Raw genomic sequence first — 6000 nt, 5'->3', positions numbered from 1 at the left:
CTCCTTATTTAACACTGGCTTAAGTAATACCGGGTACCAAACGTACCCTTAGTTCACAAAGATATACACTTACATATAAACCTACTAAACAAAAAAACTTTGTATCATGTTTATATTTCACTTTGGTGATTACATCCTACAGCTGTGTTCCATACACATATCCAACTCAGGAAGAAAAAGATAGTGTTTTTCCATAGCAGGCAGAAAAGCATGATCAATGATTATCACAAGGAAATGGTAACTGTCTATGCATGAGATAATTATAGAAGTATTAGACTCACATTCCAAGCAAATTATACATACACCTGATAAATTCGATATACATTCATATTATTGATAAAATCTTGCAAATAGTTCTAGCACATCAATTGTTAACTTTTCATCTATTTACAAAATGTGGAGAGATGTATAGCACCAAAAGTCTTGTGGTGTGAATCTGGACAAAGCCCCAGAACCAAAAAAAAAAAAAAAGAATCTGCACAAAGCCACCAAATAAGGCGTTGGCGAATGTGGATCATATCCTAATCCACATTCAATTTGTCATTCTTGTAGCGGATGCTAGAGTGTTAACCTGTTGAATCTGCATAAAGCCAACAAACAAATTCATCCATCATCAGCAAAACCCTTTCCATTTCTAATTTAAACATCCATCAATGAGTCTGACCAATAGCTAGCTACCAATAGTGTTATCAAACGTGTAGGCTCTGAGTAACACCTCCTCTGACATGGATCTTGTAATCCCTCATTCCAAAGAAAGAATGAAGCAAACCTCACCTCTAGTCAATTCTGCAAGCGTCTTGCTAACCATAGTTCTTAGCTCCGCATCAACCATATTACTCCGAGCATAACCAAAAATAGTTAAGTGCTGCAACAATCAAAGATCACATATTTATCATCAAACCAATTGATCCAAACCTCAAAATCAAAAACAAACAGGAGAAAGAAAAAACAATTTCACACACTTAGGGAGGCGACACAAACCCAGAAAAACATCCCTCTGTACTTGCAACAAGTATATGATGACAGATGACAGTTTACACGATTATTGAATGTAGTGAAGCAGCCACTAGGCTCCTGATTGTATTAGCAATGCACATAAGGATCAAACAGAAAAACAGTCTACAACCATGAGGTAACCTTAGCTCCAAAATCTAAACAGCATGCTGCTATTTTCTGTACAGAAAAAAAAATTAAGTAATTAGCCGATCATTTTGACTGGAAATGTATTAAAGAAAACATGTACATGCTTTAAGCTTGACTGCTGGACATACCAAGTTGATCCAGCTTGTCAGCAAGTTTTGCTCTTTCCCACAATCCTATGTCATCTAGAATCACAACAAAGTAGTAAAGCATATCATGGTAGGCTTGGTAGCATCGTTTCCACTAAAGTATGATGGCACACAGTACATACAAAACACTAGCAAACACAACCAAGAGCAAAGATTTATAGCTTATCACTGATTACATCTACAAATCTAGACATTCTACAAAAACCCAGGAGAACATAATGTTCTACCTCCCATGTGAACTTACTCATCATTCACATATTATGCCGAATAGAGGATTATAGAGCCCAAATAAAATCAATAGCTTCATAAAATGATCACCTAATTATAATATCACAATTCTCTAGTCTCTGATTATCAACACTTAAACCTCCACCAAATATTGCCTTAGCTTCACATTGTCAAAATGTCAAATTTGACACTAAGCTTAAGATCGATAAACCCAATTTCCAGTTACTCCCCACCACCCAATTCAACCACCTCTGAATCCTTCGTCAATTACCATCTAATCATTTTTACTATAAATTAACAAGTAAATAATCTGAGCAATCAAACTTGAAGAAGAAAGACTGTAAGCAACTGGATCATGGGCTTTCCGAGAATCGGAACCAGAGGTTTTACCGACCGTGGCTGCCACCCCAGCCGTTCCATGACCGACTCATACTCTCAGACCCAGATGACCCCCTTCATAGTTCAGCAGATACCACCGTCCTCCTGATATTATTTGATGTCCTCTGATCTGTCTTCGCCGATTCTACCTCTCTCTCCAAATCATTTATGTTTTTGCCTCAAAAAGATACACGATTTGGTCTTAATTTAGGATCCAGAACTGCCGATCTTCTTCAACACACCTCTCTACTGTTCACTAGGTAGCTTATCCGCACTCCGCGGCTGAGAGAGAGAGAGAGAGGCAGTAGCGTAAACTAGAAATTTGCCCGCGCTTTGCTGCGGGTATAGGAAGGTCAATGTACAAATCATGCACGAAGGTCCTTTGAACTTAAGGATACCTGCATAAAAGTGATACACCTTCTCTAAGATCAGCAACTTGAAGATGTGTAGACAAAATAATCATCTATTAATAAGTCACACTAAGAGTAGATTAGTCAGCAACAACACAATAGATGCAGGGGAAAAAAACACAGCACAAATGTTGATATAAAATCACCAATTTAATGGAAGAAATGATAACCCTTACCAAAATGCAAAAGACAGCAACCCAAATAACAAAAACCAAAACAGACCTACAAATTCATAAATTCAGGGCAGAAAACTATGAACAAATTCATTTCAAATGAATTAAAGAGAAGCCATGAAAGTAGCATTTTATCTAGGCTGGATACACGAATAACGCTAAGAGTGAAAAAGTTTTTACATCAACAACTCTAGGCAACTTCAAGATGACCTCCTCCTCCTTATTAGTCCTCCACTATATTCAGTGTAGTTTCCAAGCTCATTAGCAGAGCTAATATGTCCAACCTGATCAAAGAATATACTTTGAGTGTGGGCAATCAATGCCAAGAAAAATCAAAGGATCATAAGTATAGTAGCAGGTTCAAATCCAGTGAAATTTATGAATCTTAATTGAACACACCATGTTTGTTTATAACTCTTGCACCTCCTCCAGCAACCATAGTCCAGATTCTTCACTTAGGGTTCAGAACTGTAAATTTCAAAGATGCACATGTCTGTAAGCAATTGACAAATGAAGCTAATTAAAGTGGGATACTAAACAGATATTATCTAATTAATGAGTGGTATTTCCCTATGAACATGGGGTTATAACATTGAAAGAAACTAAAATTGCATACAACCCAAATCCTGCATGAAAACAATCATTGATGAGGTAAGGCATCTGTTTGTACTTTCTCATCTAGTCCATGAATAAGCTTCTGCATTGGACTCATAACTCTTTCGGCATTGGAAATTTAATATTATCCCACCTGAAACAATAATAGCATGTAAGGTGGTGTTGAAAACGGTACGCAAAACAGAAGAAACATTAGATAGTATCATATGGCTTTTGTCAACTAACTGAGCAGCGAGGGTAATAACAACATATATTATATGCACTTAGTGAAGTTCTTGAAAGCACCATTGTCATCCAGCTCACCTCTCATATCCAAAGGATATGGCTTTCCATCAACCAATGCAAAAGAATACATCTCCAGAATAGCGAAGTTGAGATCTGAAACATACGAATTGTTTATAAAGTTGTTCTTGCAAATGTATCATCAAATGAAACCAACAAATACTTTCAACACCCTTAAAATAGAGCCAAAAGAAAAGTACTTGACCTCAATCTCACTTTTAATCAGCAGCCAAGAATATAATCTGTTAGTGAAATTTGGAGAAAAATGAACATGAACTCATCCCACCAAGAATGAGTAACAAAATTACTTGATTGTTCACGGATACAACAATGCAATACCTTTTTTTTTGTGAGGAACAAAGATCGCAATCCAGGCAAAATAGAGTCTGGCCAAAAAACAAAACTGTTATCAGATCAACAACACACAACAAATTCATTAATTAGATCATGTTAGGAGTTACAAAGAACATACCCACAGCAGATGCTACCGACGGAACCGTCAACATGCAAACCAACACCGAAGCAATCCGACGAACACAAAACTTGTGATAATAGAATGAACCTAGAACACCTCGGATGAAAAACCCAGACTCCTGTTTAACAATTGATGAAAGCATTGGTATCAAAACAAAGACGATATGGGCGAACGAAATAGAAACCCAGAATCGATCATATACAGAACAAAGTCTGAAGCTACAATAAACAACAGACTAGGTATATGATTACTAATACCTTTAATCCTTTTGTTATGTTCAAAATCCTACCATCCAAAACTCAAAAGAAGACACCGGTACTCTTCCCCTCTTACCAGGTACATGCAGAAGTGAATCAAACCAAAAAATAAATGGATGAGAAAATTTGAAAAACAAAAACGAAAAGAAAAATCAAATACTCAAATTCACGTTATGCTTCATCAGATCAAAACGATTCCCAGCGATCCATTGTGGCATGCCTGATCGCCGGGAGCGAACCGATTCCATCAAGAACACCCAGAAATTCACATAACCCTAAGACTAACATGAATAAGAAATAGTTCAAAAGGAAAAGAAAAAGCCAGATATGTCTCCTACTTTCTTCTCATTGTCCATCTCCAATTAGTCTCGTGTTGAAGAGCAATATTGCTGAGATGATGAGATAAGAATTCCCTCGGACATCACTCCATCTATCAATCTTGATCTCTCACACAATAATAACCAATTTGAATTAATTTACCTTAGTATTTCCTGGTTTCGTCGTCTCCAGATCCTAGCCCAAATTCGTCGGCTACTTCCTCACATCAGAAGCCAAAATGGTGAGGCGGAAAAAGCGAGGAGAAAGGAAAAGAAGAACCGGAGTCGGAGATGATGAGGCGGTGCAGAAAGGTGACGAAGAAGTGGTTCAACTATCAAATTGATCTTGATCGAATATTGAAGTTCACGGCAGAGGTTTGTTTCTTTAAGAGGAACGAAGCGGATGCAGAAAAGTTTGCCACGTGCGTAGCTTTTATATTAACGTGGAATGATAGAACTGTAATCTCTATTAATAAAGCTAGAAGGATAGGATGGTTAAATTTTTTAAATTCCGAAAAAACCTAAAGTTTATGATGTTCCGGAAAATCGAATATAATGTACAAAGGGTATAACTGTAATTTAGAATCAAAACCCACAACTAAAACGACGGCAAAAGAATTATGTGCGGGAGAGTAGAGAAGAGAGATTTGCAGTTGCACGATCTCCCAGGAAGATGAAAACTGCCAGACGCATGAACGTGGAAGTTTCATCTACGAAAGTACATATGGCCACGTACATCAATACTCATCATTCTCACACTCGATCTACAACTCTTACGAAGAAAGTTGAAAAACAAACAAGACAGAATTGAACCCAAATTCAATTGGAGAAGGAGGAGATCATTATCAAATCGGCTGAAAAGGTATGTTTTATCATTGGTTAATTTTGGAATTTTGTTTCCATTGATTTCCATGAAGGTATGCAGACTGGAATTTTGGAAGGTTTGTGTAAACCAATGGTTTGGTTTCTGTAAATTTCGTGTTTACCTCACATCATTTCATGTTTACCTCACATCATTTGTGTTCTTTCATTGTATTTATAGGGAATGATGGTCTTTCTGAAATCAGGTTTGCTTAAGGCGCAAATAGCCGTCCTACTATTCTGCATTTTACAGGTATAAGTAGACAAATTATAGAGATCGAACATATGATCTTTATATATCAATTTGAAATTTGTTGGTTGAAGTATAGGCTACTGCCTTCTGAATTTAGGATTACATTCTTTCAAATCTACGTTTGTCGATTTGGGTGTGCATGTGTTGGAAACGTTGCTATTGCATTGATGGATTTCCCCCATTATCAATGAATTAGTGAAATCCTTGCATAAGTGATTATTTATTTTTTGGGTAAAATCTTGCAGAGTGGAGTTACAGAAATCATGGAGCACGATATTTTAATTGTACTGATGGAAAGAAGGGGTGGCCATATAAGAGTGAGTGTTTTGGTTCGTAAGATGATTTATATGTTATTATTTTTACTGGCTGAAATCACTATTGTAACAATCTCATTGAATGAGTAGTGGTTTTTTGAACAAGCTAAGGTGGGTGATTGATGATTTGTGTATTACTCTAACAATT

The 6000-nt window shown here is 36.7% G+C and overlaps 2 non-coding genes across 2 annotated transcripts; both read right to left on the bottom strand.

The window, feature by feature from the left end:
• Positions 1 to 1053: 1053 nt before the first annotated feature.
• Positions 1054 to 2174, bottom strand: LOC101299910. Its single transcript, XR_183890.1, has 2 exons — positions 1272 to 2174; positions 1054 to 1173 (listed from the first exon to the last, which is right to left on the bottom strand). It is a non-coding gene; the product is annotated as an uncharacterized LOC101299910 (transcript).
• Positions 2175 to 3151: 977 nt separating this feature from the next.
• LOC101299718 lies at positions 3152 to 4751 on the bottom strand. The gene is made up of 5 exons (XR_183889.1): positions 4108 to 4751; positions 3848 to 3968; positions 3715 to 3761; positions 3397 to 3471; positions 3152 to 3226 (listed from the first exon to the last, which is right to left on the bottom strand). It is a non-coding gene; the product is annotated as an uncharacterized LOC101299718 (transcript).
• Between the last annotated feature and the right edge of the window lie 1249 nt (positions 4752 to 6000).

This window comes from Fragaria vesca, linkage group LG2 (assembly GCF_000184155.1).
Source record: "Fragaria vesca subsp. vesca linkage group LG2, FraVesHawaii_1.0, whole genome shotgun sequence".
Taxonomy (NCBI): Eukaryota; Viridiplantae; Streptophyta; class Magnoliopsida; order Rosales; family Rosaceae; genus Fragaria; species Fragaria vesca.
This window is presented reverse-complemented; position numbering and strand designations above follow the sequence as displayed.